General features: G+C 43.2%; 1 long non-coding RNA gene across 1 annotated transcript; it reads left to right on the top strand.

Annotated features, from left to right (window-relative positions):
• Nucleotides 1-1,178: 1,178 nt before the first annotated feature.
• On the top strand, nucleotides 1,179-9,182 carry LOC143926933 (uncharacterized). Its single transcript, XR_013262155.1, has 3 exons — nucleotides 1,179-1,373; nucleotides 1,913-2,063; nucleotides 6,917-9,182. It is a non-coding gene; the product is annotated as an uncharacterized LOC143926933 (long non-coding RNA).
• Nucleotides 9,183-23,328: the final 14,146 nt, after the last annotated feature.

Genomic DNA, 23,328 nt, shown 5'->3' on the forward strand with positions numbered 1-23,328 from the left:
GATGGGATAAATGTTTAACCTGTATTAGTTTCACATAAATAGCAAAACAGGTAAAGGGAAACAATTGTTTGAGTCTTTCAAACAACAAATCACCAACAGGAAATGTCAATATAACACAATACAATACCACTTTGAGCCACTCCCGCCCATCCTGCAGGAGTGAAGATTAAAAGATGAGCTCCCAAACTTAGAGGTTTTCCCCAAGTGAGCAAAAAAAATGAGAAGAAGGAACAAACTCTGGGCTAGCTCACTTGTGGGCTCTCAGTGAGAAGAGTCAGGGTTTCACTCTCAGGAATTTAGGCTTTAGCAACTTTTTAGCAGAGACCCCAAGCACATGAAGAACTCTTTTACTGGCTAGTTGAGGCTCTTATATTGGTGCACAATAGAGATGTAGTCTCTTCAAAGAAACTAAGTTGCCCAAAGGATGGTAAAATGGCAAATGGAGTTCCCCTTTAATAAGCACTGGTAAGGTGAAGAGTCACTCTAATGCCACGTACAAACAAGCGGAATTTCCAACAGAAAAAGTCTGACGGGAGCTTTTCATCGTATGTTCCGAGCGTGTGTATGCCTAATCTGACTTTTTACATAAAAAATTCTGACGGACCTAGAAAGAGAACATGTTCTAAATTTTTCCGACGGAGCCAATTCCTATCGGGGAAACCGCTCGTCGGTATGCTGTTCCAACGTACCAAAAACGACGCATGCTTTGAAGCAAGTACGAGACAGAAGCTATTGGCTACTGGCTATTGAACTTCCTTTTGTTAGTCGTGTTGTACGTCACCGTGTTCTTGATGGTAGGAATTTGGTGTGACCGTGCGTATGCAAGACAGCTTGAGCGGAATTCCGTCGGAAAAACCTTCAGAGTTTATTCCGAAGGCAAAAACGCTTGTGTGTATACGGCATTAATATGTGAGATTAAGTGAAGTATCACTTTAAGGGTGTCAGATGGTAACAGAAATTGCTGTGGAAGGAAAAAAATGGGAAACAGATTGCGGCTGGAGTATGTCCCTTAAAGTGGAAACCAATTAAAGCGGCGTTCCACCAAAAAATTGAACTTCCGCTTTAAGGGAAGGTGACCCCCTGACATGCCACATTTGGCATTTCATTTGTTTGGGGGTGTAAACCCTCTAAAAAGAGGGTTCCAGCTCCCACTTCCTCCCGAGGCTCCGCTGATCTGGAAGTCAGTTCACCTCTCCCCCCTCCCTCTCAGCAATCATCTATCACAGGTCCCAGATGATTGCCCGGCCAGTCACAGCGCGCTGCACGGCTCATGTATGCGCAGTCGGGCACCCACAGTGACAATGCCGGCACTGCAGAGAGGAGGGGGAGATGAGCGGGGCTTCATTCCCCCGCATCGCTGGACCTTGGGACAGGTAAGTGTCCAATTATTTAAAGTCAGCAGCTGCAGTATTTGAAGCTGCCGACTTTTTTTTATTTTTTTCAAGCGTAACTCTGCTTTAATGTCTTCCTTGGATTGCTCAAGTCTGAAGTGGAGTTTGTGTAGAATTCCTGCCTAGCAGGGGAGCCAAGAGGTGAGTCCTGGTATCCTATAGGCAGTGTTGATAAAGGCAGTAAGGAGGTTAGACTGCAGCACTGGATGGGTTATAGTTTCTGTGCCTACGGATATAGGTAAAGCTCCTAACTGTCCTTAATTTCGAGGGACTGTCCCTCATTCAGAACAAAGTCCCTCTGTCCCTCTCTCCTCTTCTTTTGTCCCTCATTTTGATTTGATCTATATAGTTGTATATAAAATGTGTTACTTATCTAGCAAAAAGGGTTTACAGAGCTAAATCTTACATCTAATTGCTGCATTGTTAATTCCAAAAGCAAATATAAAGGAATTGTAGTTGTAAAAAAGCACTTGTGGGTTTAACTATTATTTATCATTATTATTGTTATTATTACTATACAGGATTTATATAGCGCCAACAGTTTGCACAGCGCTTTACAACATGAAGACAGACATTTACAATACAGTTCAATTCAATTCAATACAGGAGGAATCAGAGGACCCTGCTTGTTAGAGCTTACAATCTAGAATGGACGGTCAAGTGAAACAAAAGGTAATAACAGTGGGGGGATAACCTGATGGAGAAAATGAGAATACAGTTGTTAGATGGAAAGAAAGAAAAACACGATGTGGGAGCCCTTAAAGCTGCATAACCCAAAAGTATACAAAAAACAGGAAGTTTCCCGTGGGGGGGGGGGGGGGTTAGCAGCAGAGAATTTGTATGAAAATGGTTGATGTAAAGAATCATTTATTTTACAGACATTAATAATTTCAAATGAACAATAATGAATTCATCCATATAGGTGGTGCGACACAAAAATATACATGGAACATCACTCATAGCAAGGAACACTCTATGTACAAGCATGGTTTGCCTATTGTATTTATAACATATGTATCCACATGTAATCAACCCCAATGTATTTCAACAGTTGTTAGATGTGGGTAGGATAGGCTTCTCTGAAGAGGAGGGTTTTCAAGGATCGTCTAAAAGCTAATAGAGTAGGAGTCAATTGGACAGATTGTTTTAAGGGGTACCATAGGATTGGAGAGACTCTGGAAAAGCTCTGGTGGTGAGCAAAGGAGGAGGTGACAAGGGAGCTAGAGAGCAGGAGGTCTACGGAGAAACGAAGAGAACAATTTGATTGGTATTTTGAGACTAAGCTAGTGATGTAGCTGGGGGCTAAATTGTGGGTGGCTTTGTAAGTTGTTGTTAGTATTTTGAATTTAATTTGTTGGGTGAGTGGAAGCCAGTGGAGGGATTGGCAGAGAGGAGTAGCAGACACAGAGCGGTTGGTAGGGTAAATGAGTCTGGCAGCAGCATTCATAATAGACTGAAGGGGGTTAGACTATGTAGAGGTAAACCAATATGAAGGTAGTTGCAGTAGTCGAGGCGAGAGATGACCAGGAAATAAATTAAGAGCTTTATTGTGTCATTGGTTAGAAAGGGGCGTATTTTGGAGATGTTCCGGAGGTTCAGGTGGCAAGATTTGGACAGTGATTGGACGAGGGGCTTAAAGAAGAGTTCAGAATCTAGGACTAAACACGGGACCTTGGCATGTGGGGATGGACTGACAGTTTTTGCCATCGATTTTAGAGAGATCAGGGGAAGAGACACGCGGTAGAGAAAAATTATAAGTTTGGTTTTGAATAGATTGAGTTTGAGGAAGTGGAGTGACATCCACACTGATATATCTATTAGTAAATTTGTGATACGGGAGGAGACTGAGGGAGTGAGCTGAGGGGTAGAGAAATAGATTTGGGTGTCGTCAGCATAGAGGTGGTATTTGAAGCCATGGGAGGCTATCAGCTGACCCAGGGAGGAGGTGTAGATTGTAAATAGGAGAAGCCCAAGAACCGAACCTTGGGGAACCCCAATAGAGAAACAAAGAGGAGAGGAGGAAGTAGAATTGTAAGTATCGCTAAAGATGAGGTTGGATAAGTAGGAAGAGAACCAGTGAAGAGTACAGTCACGGAGACTGATGGCGTGGGGTTTTTGGAGGTGGAGGGGGTGGTCAACCATATCAAAGGCAGCAGAAACGTCCAAGCGTAGGAGTACAAAATAGTGTCCATTGGTTTTGGCCGTTAGTAGATCGTGTGTTAGTTTCTGTGGAGTGTTAAGAGAGGAAATCCAGACTGAAGGGGATCAAGTAGGCTATTCTCGGCAAGGTGGTCGCTCAGTCGGTTGTAGAAGAGATGTTCAAGAAGTCTGGATAAAAAGGGGAGCAAGGAGATGGGGGCGTAGGTTGTAACCACTTACCGGCCAGCTCATGTACATATATGTTGGCAGTTTGAAGATGAATATCTCGGTAACGGCAGCAGCTGCTGCCACAACCAAGGCATCCATCTTTAGAGCTGGCGCTTCGGTTTACGATAATGGTGGTCTCTGTGGCGGATTCACTGCAAGATCACCATTATCTGTGGCGGGAGAGGTGCCACCCCCCTGCTGCTCTCCAGCGCCCTCCGCCGCTTACCGGAGCCGTCGACAGCAGGGGAGGTGATCAGGTCCTGTCCGTGGCTGTGTATGGAGATGAGTGAGGGGAAGGTGGCCCCCATCCGTCTCCATACTATAGCAGGGCGGAAGCAACATCAAAACGTCACTTCCGCCCATACCTCTTAAAGGCACATTTTTCTGTTGTAATTTTTTCAAATGACAATTTTTATTTTTATTTTTTTAATGCATTTAAGTCCAAATATAAGCTCAGAGGTCTTTTTGACCCCAGATCTCATATTTAAGAGGACCTGTCATGCTTTTTTTCTATTACAAGGGATGTTTACATTCCTTGCAATGGGAATAAAAGTGACCCATTTTTTTTTTAAATAGTGAAAAAATAAATAAAATCAAGTAAAAAAAAATAAGAATTTTTTTTTTCTAAAGTGCCCGGTCCCGACGAGCTCGCACGCAGAAGCGAACGCATACGTGAGTAGCACCCGCATATGAAAACGGTAGTAAAACCACATATGTGACGTATCGCCGCGATCGTTGGAGTGAGAGCAATCATTCTAGCCCTAGACCTCCTCTGCAACTCAAAACATGTAACCTGTATAATTTTTTTAACGTCGCCTATGGAGATTTTTAAGGGTAAAAGTTTGACGCCATTCCACGAGCGGGCGCAATTTTTTCAAGTGTGACATGTTGGGTATCAATTTACTCTGCGTAGCATTATCTTTCACAACATAAAAAAAAAAATTGGGCTAACTTTACTGTTGTCTTATTTTTTTTATTCAAAAAAGTTAATTTTTTCCCAAAAAAGTGCGCTTGTAAGACCGCTGCGCAAATACGGTGTGACAAAAAGTATTGCAATGACTGCCATTTTATTCCCTAGGGTGTTTGAAAAAAAATTCATAATGTTTGGGGGTTCTAAGTAATTTTCTAGCAAAAAAACTTGTTTTTAACTTGTAAACACCAAGTCTGAAAAAGAGGCCTGGTCTTTAACCACTTCCTGTCCGGTGCACGATGATGTACATCGGCAGAATGGCACGGACAGGCATAAAGGCGTTCAGGTACGTCTCTTTAAGAATGCCACCGTGCCATCACGCGCGCCGGCGAAAGCGCACGCCCACCGGTCGGGACTCCGGTGAGTCCGGTCGCAGGTCCCGCTGACTCAAACGCAGTGGGGATACCCACGATCATCTCACGGGGAGGCAGAATGTGGAGATGAGGAAGTAAACAGCATCTCCCCATTCTGCCTAGCAACAAGTGACACAGATCTCTGCTCCCTGTGATTGGAGCAGAGATCAGTGTTCACTAACACACAGCCACGCCCCCCACAGTTAGTAACATGCCCCTAGGACACACTTAACCCCTACACTGCCACCCCCTGGTTAACCCCTTCACTGCCAGTGTCATTTACACAGGAATCAGTGCATTTGTATAGCACTGATTGCTGTATAAATGACAATGGTCACAAAAATGTGTCAAAAATGTCCGATGTGTCCGCCATAATGTCACAGTCACAATAAAAATCGCTGATCGCCGCCATTACTAATAAAAAAAAATTATTAATAAAAATGCCATAAAACTATCCCCTATTTTGTAAACGCTATAAATTTTGCGCAAACCAATAAATAATCGCTTATTGCGATTTTTTTTACCAAAAATATGTAGAAGAATACGTATCGGCCTAAAATGAGGAAAAAACTTTTTTTAATATATTTTTGGGGGATATTTATTATAGCAAAAAGTAAAAAATAATGCGTTTTTTTTCAAAATTGACACTCTTCTTTTGTTTATAGCACAAAAAATAAAAACCGCAGGGGTGATCAAATACCACCAGAAGAAAGCTCTATTTGTGGGAAAAAAAGGATGTCAATGTTGTTTGGGAGCCACGTCGCACAACCGCGCAATTGTCATTTAAAGCGGCACAGTGCCAAATCACAAAAAGTGGTCTGGTCTTAAGCCAGCAAAATGGTCCGGTCTGAAAGTGATTAATTGGAAGATCGGTTGGGTCCAGTGAAGGCTTTTTAAGTATGGGGCTGACTAGTGAATGTTTTAGACAGTTGAGGAAGATGCCAGAAAAGAGGGAGAGATTGCAGATGTGGGTTAGAGAATGTAGAACAGAGTCAGAGGGTGAACTAATGCAAATCTACTTTAAGGGGGTGTGGCGGGGGTGTGTCCTAGGCCTACATACATTTGCTAATAGGTGTCCCTCTATCCCATCTCAGAAAGTTGAAAGGTATGATATAGGCCTGTACTGTAAACAATTCTAGACTCTAGCAACTGGGTGAAAACAACAGGCTGGAGTGCAATGGCAGCATTGTGCGAGTTAAGAACCCTCTCACCCAGTTCCACAGAGCAGCAGGACGAAGCGATGACCTCCTGTGTGGACTGTGGAGGGGGCCCCATTTGTCCTCCTCTGGGATGGGTGTGAAGGTGGCAATCTTGTGACTCCCCCAATCCAGCATGGGCCCATGTGGACCCACTCTGCTCTCTTTCTCATTTTCAGCCTCCCAATCTCTCCCATTTACCCGTGGACCCCCGGGCCTTTCCCTTTTTAAATGCTTCTGCCCCTTTGCCACTCCTCATGGGCAGTGTAGTTCAGCTACTGCTGATCTGGATGAAGAAATCCTGCTTACTGCATACAATTCCCAGAGTTCCCACCATTTCTGTATGGGTTGAGTGATAAATAGATTGCAGCACACTGTCATCTTGTTGCAAAAAACTGTTCTGCATAACAGTAACATTGCACAGTGTTACACTTGTGTAAGTGCAGGTAAGGGCATCAAGACTTTGGGCAAGCCCCCTGGACTTCTACCATGGCCTAAGCTGCGTATTCCTCCTTGTTAGTGATCGGACTCTGAATCTATTAAATGAAAATGAAATATAAATTTTAAAGTGTAAGTAAATGTGGAAACCTAGTAGCTGATTTTTTTTAATTAAAAGGGTATATTCTCTACTTTATTAAGGAATCCACCTAATAATAGAACTGCAACAGAAAAATACAGATGTGGCTACAACACACTACAGACATGGTCTTGTGGTCCACAACAACCAAGCTGGCATACATTGTGAAATTGACAGTACCATGGGAAGATGGTATAAAAGAAGCTCATGAGAGAAAAAAAAAGATCAAGCACTCCAAATTGACAACTGAAGCTACTCGGAATGGCTGTAAAATCAAGATTTTGCCTGTAGAAGTGGGTTGCAGTGGTTTTGTTGCTACATCTTCAAGCAGCCTTCTGTAGAAGATTGGAGCAAGGGCTCACGCCTTCCGAAAGCAATTGTCCTTAACCTCCCTGGCGGTATGATTCAGTCTGGATTTAGGTGCTGAAAGCGGTACAATTATTTTGCATGGAAATTTGGCGTTTTACATTGTAGTCCTGTAATTCTTAGGAATAATTCTCTTAAATATGTTCAAACCAGAGTCTAGCAGACATGCCGGGTATGATAAAGTTTATAATATAATAAAGAATAATAAAAAATATTCAATAATGTAATGAAATCCTAAAACACTGAAAAGGGGACACTTTTTGGTTGCTATGGACAATCTCCAAATTCCAGGCAGAAAAAACAGTATTTATAATATAAAAGTGCATGCAGGGCACTGCACAGACCACTAGGGACACAGGGGGTGTGTATTTTTTTATACAGTACTGTAATCTGTAAGATTACAGTGCTGTGTGTGTTTTGTGTACTTTTACTTTTTTGAATTTGCCGCCGTTCTCCGCTCCCGTGCGCCGTAACGTCGCAGGGAACGGAGCTCGGCGGCATTCGGCACTGTGAATCGAGCGGAGGACAGCTCAATCACACAGCGCGGAGGAGGCGTCTGCCTCGGGGTTACCGCTCCTATCGGTAAAATCCTAACCCGAGCCAGACTCGGGATTACCGCTAGGGGGGTTAATAAATGTAACAGAAAATTGGATTTGGATTAAAAAGAAAGACAACAATTGAGCTGCAAGATGAGACATGGAGCTATGGAACTGACAGATTGTATCTGGGACCTCAGATAATACTGCTGAGCCTTCTGGAGACAACATAGGCCAATTAATGAAATGTGAAAAAGTAGGGTGCCCACTTGATGACCCAATGAAATACCTATCCTCCCCTTTTCCACTTCACCTATTCCAACATCAGCGGTGCTGACTTACCATAGAAAATAAAACATGAATTTCTATTAGCGCTACTTTGTAAAGGTATACAGATAAAAAATGTACTAGATACAAAAAAACTCAGAACCAAGAACCAATAACTAGACACCTTATTATGAGGTAGGATCACTGGAACCTAAGCATCACTTAATTAGTGTCTAGTTGTTCCACTGGAACAGTCCATAAACTCTACTCATAGAAGCCATAGTTTCCCTACACCGCATTTATGATGTCCAACTGGTCTAAAACAGTGGCATGCAGTTTGGCTATATAATATTAGGTTGGATGTACATTTGGCCACAGGGGCATAAAAGAATGATTTGCATGTCCCAACCCATCATCGAAAAATGAGGAATAAACCCTTAATTTTTTTGGATCTGTGATGGAAATAAGACAAGCATTTAATCTATTTTTTAAGAAGGCTCTCCTGTGTTTCTAACCAAGGTCTACCAAAAGATTGATTGCCTGTCATACTTTGGATGATTTCTTGCAAAGAGGATCTGAGACTCTTAGTGGAGAGGACCTGGGGAACATGTTCTGGATGGCAAGTTCTAACAACGCCTCTGAATCTCTCATAGATCCAAGAAAAACTGGTCTGAAAGTTCATTCTTCTATTGTTCCTACCAACTCTTGATTGAATAACTGAATGATATATAAAAAATGTTTCTATTATTGGCTCAGAAAGATTAATGTTCTGTTGCCTTGTGCTAACTTTTCAATATGTTACCCATTAATAAAACTCTCAGTGTAATTAAACCATAATTCATGTGTTCCTGAAGTTCAGATTCCAAGAAACAAGCTGTCAGTAGTGGAAAAGACAACTGTTTATTAGTTCCTGCTGCGATTCTTCTAGGCAAATGTTAAACATGTTAAATGATTTCTGATGCAATTATTTAGAAATATAGTGTATGGGGTAAACTAGTATAGGAATATCCAGGCTATGGGTGTAATAACTGAATAGCTAATATTATCCAGTAAGTCTACTAAGGACCAGGGCTGGCTTTGGGGGAAGGAACACTGGGCACTGTTGTGGCCATCCTTTGTTTCATCATGATGTCATCGCTTGAAGACTTTTGGACCCTGTAAGAACCCCTCAAAGTAGACTATGACCACAGGTTCAGGTAAGAAATTGGAGCTATTATCTCACAGCCTTTATATTGTGATGACGACAAATGTAGGAGCTAGAATCCGGGCTGGATTTCTGCATAGCCAAAGTATTAGGAAGGTATCTGATACACCTGACAGTGTCAGATATGGGTAGCAGCCAGAGATCTGTAACATGGTAACGTTTTAATGCCGATCCACTCCAAAACACGGTGTCGGAAAGGCATGTTCTATGTATGTTTCCCACACTGCAGGTGAACCCACAGAAGGCCCCCTTTTGAAAGCTTGCGGGTGCCAATGACTTGTTAACAGAACCCCAAACACATCTGGCAAATACCATGTTGTTTGGTGCAGTACATTCTGAAAAAGTAGTGCTTGCACTACTTTTACCACATTCCAGTGCATTTTGCAGCCCACTGTACAAGAAAATATGGCAACCACCCCAACCTATAGCTAGCCAGTGCAATAAGGTGCACTTGAAAGGGCAATACACATCACAAACAAACAAAAGATTTCCCAGCTCACTTTCCGTCCAAAACGAAACCAAAGAAATTCCCAGCTTAATTTACCGACCAGACTGCAACCAACCAAATTACCCTGTCTAACAGTTTGCGTTAAAAAAAACAGGGGTTTAGTTTGCACACATGTGCAAATATATGCGTAAGCTACAGAGCCCCATCAAGGCTCCCCAGTATTTTTTTGTAGTCCTAACTCTGCATGCTGAGAGCTTCCACAGTGGAAGCACATGCATTAGTACGAAGCTGTTGCAGAAGTCCCTGAACACCGATGTGACCGGCGACATATCTCCTGGAGATATTTCTGGGTTTGTGAGCTCCAGCGCTGTGATTGGCCGGAGCTGCCATGACTTCACTCCCGTGCATGCACGTGGGCACTGATGGTCACGGCACAGCTACTGAGGAAATAGCACAAGTGAGCTGTTTCTTCAGCCCACATGTCCTGATGACATTGGTGCATATGCGGATATAGTGAATATCTCCTAAACGGTGCAAGTTTAGGAGATATACACGATACCTACAGGTGGGCCCTATTATAGGCTTACCTGTAGGCAAAAGTGGTAGTAAAGGGTTTACAACCACTTTAAAGGCACAGGGGCGCACTGGACACAGCCTATAACACTATGACAGAAAAGGTGTCCAGTGTGTGCCCTCACCAATAGTTCAACAGTACAAACAAATGGCCACCTATACCTGGCCTTTGCAGCAAAGAGCACATGGAAGGACAATGCATGCAAAACAAAACCAAATAAATTCCCAGTTCAATTTACTGTATGTTATGCAATAGTATGCTTTATAATTATAATGCTGGGATGCCTTGACGGGGCTCTGTATCTAAGGCATGTATTTGCAAATGTGTGCAAACTAAACCCCTGTTTTTAACACATACTGTAATGCCGCATAAACACGATCGGACTTTCCAGCAGACCAGAGTCCGTCGGACAATTCGATCGTGTGTGGGCTCCAGCAGACTTTTTCTTCCCAAAAGTCCGGCGGACCTAGAAATAAGACTGGCTTCAAATTTGTCCACTGGACTCGGCTTTTAGCGGACAATCCGTTCGTCTGTGTGCTAGTCCGACAGACTAAAACCGATGCTAGGGCAGCTATTGGCTACTGGCTATGAACTTCCTTATTCTACGTCATCACGTTCGAATCCGTCTGACTTTTGGAGTGATCGTGTGTGGCCAAGTCCGTTCGCTTGAAAATCCGGCGGACCTCAGCTGCAAAGTCCGTCGGATGGTCCGTCGGACCAAGTCCCTCGAAAAGTCCGGTCGTGTGTACGCGGCATTAGGATAATTTGGTTGGTTGCAGCCCGGTCAGTAAGTTGAGATGGGAATTTATTCGTTTTTTTTGTTTTACGTGTTTTTCCCTTCCATGTGCTCCTTGTTGCAAAGGCCAGTTATAGGTGAGGGCAGTGGCCATTTGTTCGTACACTTATCAGCCAGCCTGCAAAAAACAAAAGAAGAAAAAAAACAAATTGTCCCTGTCTACCAATTCAGGTAAAAACAGAGGGTTTCGTTTGCACACATTTGCAAATATATGACTAAGCCGCAGGCAAGGCTCATTTGTATACTGCGGTCCTAACTCTATAATTTTCAGAGCCTCCTAAATAGAAGCACATATAGCAGGGAATAGATTAAAGTGGATGTAAACACTTTTATATACCCAGTGAAGTGAACAGCCTCAGATGATACACAGGGATGAAACAAATCTCCCTACATAAGTTTTACATCAGGGGTAGGCAACCTCGGGCCTCCAGCTGTGGTCAAACTACAAATCCCATCATGCCTCTGCCTTTAGAAGTCATGCCTGGGATTGTCAGGGTCTTACAATGTCTCATGGGACTTGTAGTTTCAAAACAAGTGGAGGGCCGAGGTTGCCTACCCCCGTTTTACATGTATATCTGCTGTCTTCATCTGTATATATCCTTTAAAAAGTGCTCTGCGTGTTAGGAGATCTTCTCTACCTGGTTAGCACTGCAGTGAAGCTTGGGCATACGGCCAAGACAGCTGATTGGAGGAAAGGCACACACCCCCTCTCCTTATAGGTAGAGACTTTCAGCTCTCTCACTTGAATAGTTCAGCTCTGTGCTGAATCTCCCCAAGACAAAACTCAGGCTGATTTTATCATGTGTGATGGAGTTATCAGGGTGATAACAGAAGAACGGAGCAGGAGAAAGCCATGGGATATAGTGCTTTGAAGAGAGATAACAAAACACTACAGATATATGTGCCCAGCTCAAATTTCATGAATTGGGTTTACATCCACTTTATGTGCAGGTGGGCCTGGAGGGAACCCACCCCTCTTTAAAGGCACAGGAACGCATAAGAGCAAGAGCACAAAGGCAGCGAAGGCATCCAGTGCTTCCCTGCATCCAATTATAGGTTGGTGTAAATATTTGCAAGAAAATATTTACACTGTGTTATGTAAGATCAAGTCTCCAGCTGGCAGAGCCTTTTCCAGGAATGTATGCAATGGGAATATGGATGGTTATCAATTATAGGTTGGGGTGGTTGCCACTTTTTGGTACAGTTGATTGAATTGCTATATGTGCTCCTACTTAGGAGACTCTGAAAATTATAGAGTTAGGACCGCAGTATACATAGAGGAGCCTCAATATGGGTCCTGCGGTTTATGCATATATTTTATTATTTATATATAAGTGTGCAAACAAAATCCTCAGTTTTTAATGTAAATTGTTAGACAGGGTCAACTTGATTGCTTTGCAGGCATTTTGCAGCCCATTCAAATTAATGGGCTGTCAAAACTGGACCGCGTGGAAAGGCTTTGCAATGTGCACATTCCGATGTGAGCCGGGCCCTTAAGCCTAGGTTCACATTGAATGCGGTTTTGAAGTCGTGCAAGTCCAACTGAACTCACACGCTTTCAAACCGGTATTTCAGTGCGAGTTTGGGGACATCTGTGCGGGTTCATGCCCCCCCCCCCCCCCCCCGAAGTCGCCAAAAGTAGTGTAGGAACTACTTTCGACAATCGGTGCTGCGTCGAAAAACTCGTCACCACACCAATTTGGACAGTGGCATTGCCGGCAAAAGCGTTGCTTGGGCATGCAATTTGACATGTCAAATCGCATTTTAAATCGGCCCGATGTGAACGGGGGCTGAAGCCCAAGTGAACCTTCAGTTTAAATGAGCTAAATACATTCCAGGTGCATAAAAACTAAATGTGCATAAAGTTAATTCTTTAACCACTTGCTGACCAGCAAGGCAGATTACCGTTCTGACAGGAATGAACACAGTGATCTTGTGTTCCTGCTAATCAGGAACATGAACCTCTGTGTTCATCCAGTGAATCCATCCCCCACACAGTTAGTAAGCACCCCCTAGGGACACACTTAACCCTTTGATGGCCCCTGGTGTTAACCCCTTCCCTGCCAGTGTCATTATTACAGTATCAGTGTATATGTTTAGCACTGATCACTGTAATATGTCACTGGTTCCCAAAAAAGTGTCAAATGTGTCAGTTAGGTGTCTGATCTGTCTCCCACAGTGTCACAGTCCTGTTAAAAATCGATGATCGCTGCCATTACTAGTAAATAAATAAATAAATAAATAAATAAAATTGTCATAAATCTATCCCCTAGTTTGTAGATGCTCTAACTTTTGCGCAAACCTATCAATATACACTAATTGGGAATTTTGTTTTATACCAAAACTATGTAGCAGAATACACATTGGCCTAATTTGATGAAGAAAATCAATTTTTTACTTTTTTTTATTGGATATGTTTTATAGCAGAAAGTAAAAAAATATATATATTTTTTTTATTTTCAAAATTATCAGTCTTTTTTTTGTTTCTAGTGAAAAAATAAAAACCACAGAGGTGATCAAATACCACCAAAAGAAAGCTCTATTTTTGGGGGAAAACGGACATCAATTTTATTTGGATACAGCGTCACACAACCGCGCAATTGTGAGTTAAAATAACACAGTGCCGTATCGCAAAAAATGGCCTGGTCAAACCTTCCGGGGCTGAAGTGGTTGGAAATCACAAATCAGGGACAGCTTGAATAGAAAAGCCTCTCCCCTACCAGCATGCTACAGAATAGGAGAATTGCCCTCTGTGGGGAAGCAGTGATCTTTTGCAGAAGTATGACATGTCCCCTGCTGAGTCAGAGCAAGAGTTCTCCAATCAGTGGAGAGAATGAAACTTTGCTGAAGCTATAGACAGGGAATTCTCAGACCTTTGCAGAGAGACCACTACTCGCTACAAAAAGCAAAGGGACCCACTCTGCAGCTGCTGGCAGGGTACAGGCTTTTCTACTTACACTGTATGTTTAATGCCACGTACACACGACCGGACTTTCGGCGGAGTTCCGACGGACTTTCCAAATGAACGGACTTGGCCACACACAATCACACCAAAGTCCGACGGATTCGAACGTGATGACGTACGACTGGACTAGAATAAGGAAGTTCATAGCCAGTAGCCAATAGCTGCCCTAGCGTCGGTTTTTGTCCGTCGGACTTGCATACACACGAACGGATTTCTCAGTCCGCGGAGTTCCGGTGGAAAAATGTAAAACATGTTCTATTTCTAAAGTCCGCCGGATTTTTGGCAAGTAAAGGTCCGATGGAGCCCACACACGATCGAATTGTCCGACGGACTCGTTCCGTCAGACCTTTGCTGTCAAAAAGTCTGGTCGTGTGTACGTGGCATAAGAGTAAAGAAAAACTGCAAGGCATTGCACACTTTTTGTTTTGATACCCCTGCCAAGTATTTAGCTGATTTCAACTGAAGGTTCAACTGGGCTTTAAGACATACAGAAAGGTAGGTATATATCCTCTTCTTTTGCAGACCAGCTTTAATGTTCTTTGGATCTCTTAGTGTCAGGATTCAGAAGCAGAGATCCCCAGATCTGTATAGCTACTCAAGGAAGCCAGACTATATATGCTTAACCCTTTCATGACTAAGCCTATTTTTGGAATTTGGTGTTTACAAGTTAAAATCCATATTTTTTGCTAGAAAATTACTTGGAACCCCCAAACATTATATATATTTTTTTTTTAGCAGAGGCTCTAGAGAATAAAACGGCGATTGTTGCAATATTTTATGTCACACGGTATTTGCGCAGTGGTGTTTTAAACGCAACTTTTTGGGAAAAGGGACACTTTCATGAATAAAAAAAAAAAAAAAACAGTAAAATTAGCCCAATTTTTTTGCGTAATGTGAAAGATAATGTTACGCCGAGTAAATAGATACCAAACATGTCACACTTTATAATTGCGCGCACTTGTAGATTGACGACAAAGTACGGTACCTAAAAATCTCAATAGGCGACGCTTTAAATTTTTTTTACGGTTACCAGGTTAGCGTTACAGAGGAGGTCTACTGCTAGAATTATTGCTCTCGCTCTGACGATCGCGGCGATACCTCACATGTGTGATTTGAACACCGTTTACATACGCGGGCGCGACTTCCGTATGCGTTTTCTTTGCTTCGCGAGCTCGCGGGGACGGCGGGCGCTTTGAAAATTTATTTTTTATTTTTTTATTTATTTTAAAATGACTAAATTGTTTTAAAAAATAAAATAAAAATTTGATCACTTTTATTGCTGTCACAAGGAATGTAAACATCCCTTGTGACAGTAATAGGTGGTGACAGGTACTCTTTATGGAGGGATCGGGGGTCTAAAAGACCCCCCACCCCTCCTTTACACTTCAATGTATTCAGATCGCCGAAAACGGCGATTCTGAATACCGGATATTTTTTTAAAACCGGCGCCATTGGCAGCCGAGTAAACGGGAAGTGACGTCATGACGTCGCTTCCGTGTTTACGATGAGGAGACGGGAACGAAGCTGATTACGGCTTCGTTCCAGTTCCTCCCCAGCAGCCAGAGCCGACGGATCACTAATCGGTGCTCCCGATCGAGCGGGAGCACCGGTAACAGCGGCGAGAGGCGGCGGGAGGGGGGGACGTCCCCTCCCGCTCCTCCGGCATAACAGCCGAGCGGCTTTTAGCCGCATCGGTTGTTATGGCTGGAAAGCCAATCGTCCGCTGTAAAAAACGGTACCGGGATGATGCCTGCAGGTGCGGGCATCATCCCGGTATACCCCCCGGAAGCCGAGTACGCAGATCTGCGTACGCTCGGCGGGAAGGGGTTAAAGCAGAGTTCCACCCAAAAATGGAACTTCAGCTTTTCCAGTTCCTCCCCCCCTCCGGTGACGTTCAACGCAATGTCCGGCCCCTCCTCCACCCCCCCCCCCCCCACTTGCTTCTGGGAGACACACAGGTCCCAGAAGACAGCAGGGACCATTGAGGACGTGCATGTGCATGTGCAGTAGGGATCCAGGCTGTGAAGCCGCAAGGCTTCACTTCCAGATTCCCTTACTGAAGATGTCAGCGCCTGCACCTAGCAGCCGAGGGACAGAACGGCTTCGGGTGAGGACATCAAGGGCATACTGAACAGGTAAGTGTCCCAATATTAAAAGTTAGCAGCTACAGCTGCTGACTTTTATTTCTATTTTTTTTCAGCTGAACTCCGCTTTAAGTGAGATTTTTTTTTTACAATGAAACAAAAAACATCAAAACACCAACACACAGCAGATCCTCCAGGACATCACTCAAAAGTGAATCACCACCACACTGGGACTCAATAAAGCTTACCATAGCTATATGACTCTAATATTATGAAGATTCATATGTCGCTTGTGTTAGTAAGTCTTCACATCAGGCAATATGGTCTCCACAAGATGAAATCAATCACTCCAGGAAGGATACTATAATGGACACCAGCTCTCCAACCAGCATCATCAGGTGAGTACCCGAAAATAAATCACAAACGCCACATAGTGTGAACTCCGATAAGACAACTTTAATAAAACCTAAAAATTATACTCACATTAAATATAAAACACAATCAGTGCTGTATAAAACCATCAACTGTAATAAGCCTTATCACCTAATTTTCAACTCTGACCAGCTTCCCTGTCCCTGCTGAAGAAAAGCATCCCCACAATATGATGCTGCCACCATCATGTTTCATGGTGGTGATGGTGTGTTAGTAGGGATGGGCCGAACATCCCTCGGTGCCGCACCAGAACGCCTCGAACAGGCAAAAAGTTCTAGCAAACATACAAACATGAAAAATAAAAAAGACCAAATTTGAAAGGCTTATATGCAAGTTATTGCCATAAAAAGTATGGGGACCCAGGTTCAGGTGGAATTTACGGTAGAAAGAGATGCCATCCAAGGCTCCGCCTACACGTTTTGTCATAATGACATCATCCTTGCTTTGGAATCCTCTGTTACACATCAAACAGCTGCCGCCATATGTTTTATCAGAATTACAAACCGTCCACAGTATCTGAAATAACATTATAATTCTGACTTTTAAGAGCTGTAATACACACTGCCACGACAGACAGGAATAATTAATTTACAATATCTCTTCAATGAGACAGGGATACTTTAAACTCTGGCTTAGAGCATTAGAGATAAGTTAAATGATTTAAAAATATATTTTTGCAAGAAAAAAGGTAAAGCGGTGCAAGCAGAAAATTTACAGAATAATGTTTTACAAAAGAAAAGAGACAATTAGGCCTCCTTCACACTACCATTCATAGTGCCTTGAAAAAGTATTAATACTCCTAGAAATTTTCCGCATTTTCTCATGTTACAACCAAAAATGTAAATGTATTTTCAACTCTGACCAGCTTCCCTGTCCCTGCTGAAGAAAAGCATCCCCACAACATGATGCTGCCACCATCATGTTTCATGGTGGAGATGGTGTGTTAGTAGGGCCGAACATCCCCCGGTGCCACACCAGAACGCCTCGAACAGGCAAAAAGTTCTAGCGAACATACAAACATGAAAAATAAAAAAGACCAAATTTGAAAGGCTTATATGCAAGCTATTGCCATAAAAAGTATGGGGACCAAGGTACTGCCCCAGGGGACATGTATCAATGCAACAAAAAGTTTTTAAAACTGACGTGTTTTCAGTAGCAGTGATTTAAATGATGCTTAAATTGAAACAAATAAAATTAAATATTCCTTCAAATATCATGCCTGGGGGAGGGGGGGGGGGGTCCCTTAAGTCTGCCTGTAAAGTGGAGCATATGTGCAATGTGTAGAACAGTGCCACAGCAATAATGATATTTCTAAAGGAAGTGTAATGTAAACTTGCTTGCAGCTGTAATGTATTGCTGGCTCCCAGCAAGATAGATGAAAAATCAATGAAAAAAACGGCGTCTGGTATAGGTTTTACGGAGAACTCTACTCCAAAATAAAAAAAAATTGTCGTGGAGTCCCCCCCAAAATCCACACCGGACCCTTATCTGAGCATGCGGCCTGGAGATCAGGATGGGGGGGGGGCTGAGCACTTCACTTACAGCACACTGTTCCTCCTCCAGAACTTCGCTTGCTGGTGACCGTTACTCCTTCAGGTTAGCTAGCCCAACATGGGTAGGCCTGACACTACTTCAGCAATGAACTGCCTTTTTCAGGCAGGGACCCCGGGCACCTGTGGTGTAGAAATAGTTCTGGTGCTAGCTATCCTCTATTAAGCTACCACTCCCTGATAGCTCTTTTCAGGCCCTGCCAGCCAGCCTGACTGCAATGACCTCTTTCCACTACCCTTTTCACAGTCCTCTCTTCTGTTTCTGCACCCATGTTTACGTGCAATCTCCCAGTTACATAGTAGGTGAGGTTGAAAAAAGACAAAAGTCCATCAAGTCCAACCTATGTGTGTGATTATATGTCAGTTTTTCATTGTATATCCATGTATGCTGTGGTTGTTCAAGTGCTTATCTAATAGTTTTTTTAAACTATCGATTCCTCCCCCAGGTTAAACCTCTTTTCTTCTCATTTAAATGAGTGGCCACGTGTCTTGAAATCATATCGCCTCTCAAGCGTCTCTTCTCCAGAGAGAATAAGTTCAGTGCTCACAACCTTTCCTCATAACTAACATCCTCCAGACCCTTTATTAGCTTTGTTGCTCTTCTTTGTACTCGCTCTATTACCAGTACATCCTTCTTGAGGACTGGTGCCCAGAACTGGGCAACATACTCCAGGTGCGGCCGGACCAGAGTCTTGTAGAGTGGGAGAATTATTGCTTTATCTCTGGAGATAATTCCCTTTTTAATGCATACCGATATTCTGTTTTCTTTGTTAGCAGCAGCTTGGCATTGCATGTCATTGCTGAGCCTATCATCTACTAGAACCCCTAGGTCCTTTTCCATCCTAGATTCCCCCAAAGGTCCCCACCCCAGTGTATAGATTGCATTCATATTCTTGCCACCCAAATGCATTATTTTACATTTTTCTACATTAAACCTCATTTGCTATGTAGTTGCCCACGCCATTAATTGGTTCAGATCTTTTTGTAAGGTTTCCACATCCTGCGGAGAAGATATTGCCCTGCTTAGCTTAGTATTGTTCGCAAACACAGAGATTGAACTGTTTACCCCATCCTCCAGGTCATTTATGAACAAATTAAATAGGATTAGTACCAGCACAGAACCCTGGAGGAACCCGCTACCCACCCCTGACCATTCGGAGTACTCCCCATTTATCACCATCCTCTGAACTTGCCCTTGTAGCTAGATTTCAATCCAGGTAGTCACCCTATGGTCCATGCCAATGGATCCTATTTTGTACAGTAAACGTTTATGGGAAACTGTGTCAAGTTCTCTCAGGCGTGCCTCCCCAGTCCTCCCAACCGTGCTTACTCACCAGCCCTTCTGGCTGTGACCAGTAGACCTCCCTGGAGACTCTTAGAAGTGTTCTATCCCTCTGTCCTCTGCTTGCTCTCTCATGTGCCTCTCCTTCCAGGATCTCATCACTCCTCCTGGTTGCACCCCGGCCCCAGCCCAGGGTCGTCGTCCCTCCAAACTGGGGAGTTCTCCATGGGCCCCGACAGCCTCCACACTCTCTCACTCCAGCTCTTCCACCCGACAACTCCTCCCCAGCTGGGCTGACTCCAGGTATTTAAGGAGGCCTGGCCCCTGCTAATCCAAGCTGGGCATTGGTCAAGGCTCCTTAAAATACCCCAGGCAGCCCCACCTCTCTTCCCCTCCTCCCATTCTATGACTTTCTAGAAGGAAGAGGGAGGTGACAGTGAAGTGATGTGGCCTGTGAGTCACCAACTGCTACCCTGAGCCACTCCCAGCCCAGAATGAAAGCAAACAGGCCTAGCAACCAGCTAGGCCTGCCTAAATTTACCCACTCTGCCAACAAAAATCCTCACTCTAGCACCTACCCAACTAAAGGGTGGTACACTAATATAAAGGAAAAGTTTGATGAAAAAGCACTTGTCAGTTATACCAACAATTATTTATTTATTTTTAATCCATTTTGGTCCATGGATGTGGAAAGGTTCCACTATACCTCCAAACCTTTTGAGATGGGAATGAGGGACACCTATCAGCAAAAGTATGCAGGCATAAGACACACCCCTTGCCACGCCCCCTTAAAGGAGAATTGTACAAAAGAACAAGATTGTTTAATGCCACAAGTCCTTTTTTTACCACTACTATTCCTTTATATTGGCTCTTGGAATTTACAAATGCAGCAATTTAGAATTCAGATGAAATGTTTAGCACTTGAAAACTATTTTTGATAAATAAAAAATGCATTTTATATACAAGTATATAGATCAGACTAAAATGAGGGACAAATGAGGAGCAAAGAGGGACAATCCCTTGAAATCAGGGACATTTGGGAGCTATGGTTCCACTCTAATAAAACACTTCCAATTACAGGAGCTGTGCCCCGCTTGAAAGATTTCCCTCACTTCCTGTCCTAGTGGACCTCTATCTTTAGGACAGGAAGTGAGGGAAATGCTCCCCAACAAGTCTAGAAGGCTGAATCCAAAGTCTAGAGTGCTGCATTGTAAAAGCCAAATATTTAATAATATAAACCTTATTATTTTTTTATTTTTTTAACAATGAAATGAGCAGTTACCTTGTACACCCATCAGGAATCCCTTCACCAAAATAAACTTTATGATCATGGATACCAGATGCTCAGGACCCGACCACTCACTGTTTACAGCATTGAACTGCCATAAAACAGAATTTGCTTTCCCTGTCTATTTAGCTAGACAGTCCCCTGCCAGGAGATAAATTACTATGAGCACATCTGATAAACAAGCAGAAGGCCGAGCTGAGTCATGGAAAAACTGAACGGGCGCTCAGAATGATTTTAGTTGTCAAATGGAAGTCTTTTTCCTCTTTGTTGATGCTATTTTTTTTTTTAGAACATGCTATTTTTGTTTGTCAGTAGAATAATGGACTTCCTCTGTCATCCGTAATGGACATTATAGGCTTGCAAAACTTTCTAGTAGATTGCACACAAGGGAAAATGAAATGAGCTGACCCAGTGCCCATGGGCTAAAACAAGGACAGACATGTCTTCCTGTCCTCTGCAGAGGATACTGATATATACACGTTTCCTTGAGCATATGGCTTGCATTTTCCATTATAGATAGAGCAACCCTACCATTATATTAACTGCCATCTAACTATAGTTAAAGCACCACTGCCATTATACCAACTAACTGCCATTTAACTATAGCCTAAAAGTCCCTGGCATTTTACTAATTGCCATTCAACTAAAGTTAAAGTGAACCTGCCATTACACGAATTAACTGCCATTTAATTATAATTAAAGCAACCCTCTTTCGAATGCCCTATACACACGAGCGGAATTTCCGACAGAAAAATTCTGATGGGAGCTTTTCATCGTATACTCCGACCATGTGTATGCCCCATCGGACTTTTTACGCCGAAAATTCTGACGGAATTAGAAATAGAACATGTTCTATATTTTTCCGACAGAACTAAATCCTATCGGGAAAACCACTCATCTGTATGCTGTTCCGACGGACCAAAAACAACGCATGCTCTGAAGCAAGTATGAGACAGAAGCTGTTGGCTACTGGCTATTGAACTTCCGTTTTCTAGTCCCTTCGTACGTGCTGTACGTCACCACGATCTTGGCGGTCGGACTTTGGTGTGACTGTGTGTATACAAGACAGCTTGAGTGGAATTCCGTCGGAACTCCGTCGGAAAAACCTTCAGAGTTTAAAACCGGTCGCGTGTACAGGGCATAACTGCCATTTTACTATGATTAAAGCAACCCTGTCATTCTACTAACTAACTGCCATTTAACTATAGTTATAGCAACCTTGCCATTCTACTAACTAACTGCCATTTAACTATAGTTGTAATGACCCCGCCCATTTTACTAAGTAACTGCCATTTAACTATAGTTAAAGCTACCTTGCCATTATACTAACTGCCATTTAAAGAGGAAGTAAACCCTGATGGGTTTACTTCCTCTTTTTTTCCCTGCAAAGGTAAAGCATAATGGACTACTATGCATCGCATAGTAGCTCATTATGTGTCACTTACCTGACACAGGAGCCAGCGAAGTCGCCGCTGTCCCCTGTAGTCCGCCGCATCCATGTTGCTTGTGGCGTCTCGCAGCTCCGACGAATCACAGCGGCGCAACCGCGATGACGTCACTCCCGCGCATGCGCACGGGAGTCGCGCCTCGCAGCTCCGCCGCTGTCATACGGCGAAGCCGCGATGACGTCACTCCCGCGCATGCGCACGGGAGTCGACAAATTTGGCAAATCCATTCTTGGATTTGTCGCATTTAGTGCGCATGCGCGCCGCTGTCTACGACGCATGCGCCGTAGACAGCGGTGCCCATTTTCGGGCAAATATCTCCTAAACCATATAGGTTTAGGAGATATTGCTTGGACCTACAGGTAAGCCTTAATCTAGGCTTACCTATAGGTCCAAGTTGTTTGGAAGGGTTTACTTCCTCTTTAACTATAGTTAAAGTGACCCTGTCTCTTTACTAATTAACTGCCATTTAGTTATAGTTAATGCAGCTCTGCCAGTATGCTTTCTAACTGCCATTTAACTAAAGTTAAAGCAATCCTGCTATTCTACTAACTAACTGCCATTTAAATATAGTTGTAATGATCCCGCCATTTTACTAAGTAACTGCCATTTAAATATACAGTAGTTAAAGCAACCCTGCCATTATACTAACTGCCATTTAACTATAGCAAAAGGGACCCTGCCATTATATGAATTATTTGCTATTTAGCTATAGTTAAAGTGCCCCTGCCATTCCACTAACTAACTAACTGTCATTTAACTATAGTAAAGAATGATGAAGGAATTGCCCTAGCAAATTCGATAAAATCTGGTCAGGATGGATAGACGCTTGTGGCTCGGAGATTGCAGACGATGATCTGGATCTTGGGGCTGCACCCCGATAAATGCTTCCTTATCTGTTTTTTTTTTGCCTGCTAATACTTATGTGGAGTTTGTAACTAATCTTATCATTTGGGGTCCCTCCTCCCCCCTTCCTTCCTCTCTTCCCCTTAGACTTGGTGTTTCTGGATTTTGCAAAAGCATTTGACACAGTTCCCCATAAACATTTACTGTACAAAGTAAGGATGTGGAAGCCTTGCAAGAAGATCTGAACAAATGAATGGGGTTGGCAACTACATGGCAAATGAGGTTTAATGTGCAAAAATTTAAAATAATGCATTTGGGTGGCAATCTATACACTGGGGGGAGAACCTCTGGGGGAATCTAGGATGGAAAAGGACCTGGGGGTCCTAGTAGA

This window comes from Lithobates pipiens, unplaced genomic scaffold (genome assembly GCF_037356315.1).
Source record: "Lithobates pipiens isolate NorthernLeopardFrog02 unplaced genomic scaffold, aLitPip1_a1.2 Scaffold_23, whole genome shotgun sequence".
Lineage (NCBI taxonomy): Eukaryota > Metazoa > Chordata > Amphibia > Anura > Ranidae > Lithobates > Lithobates pipiens.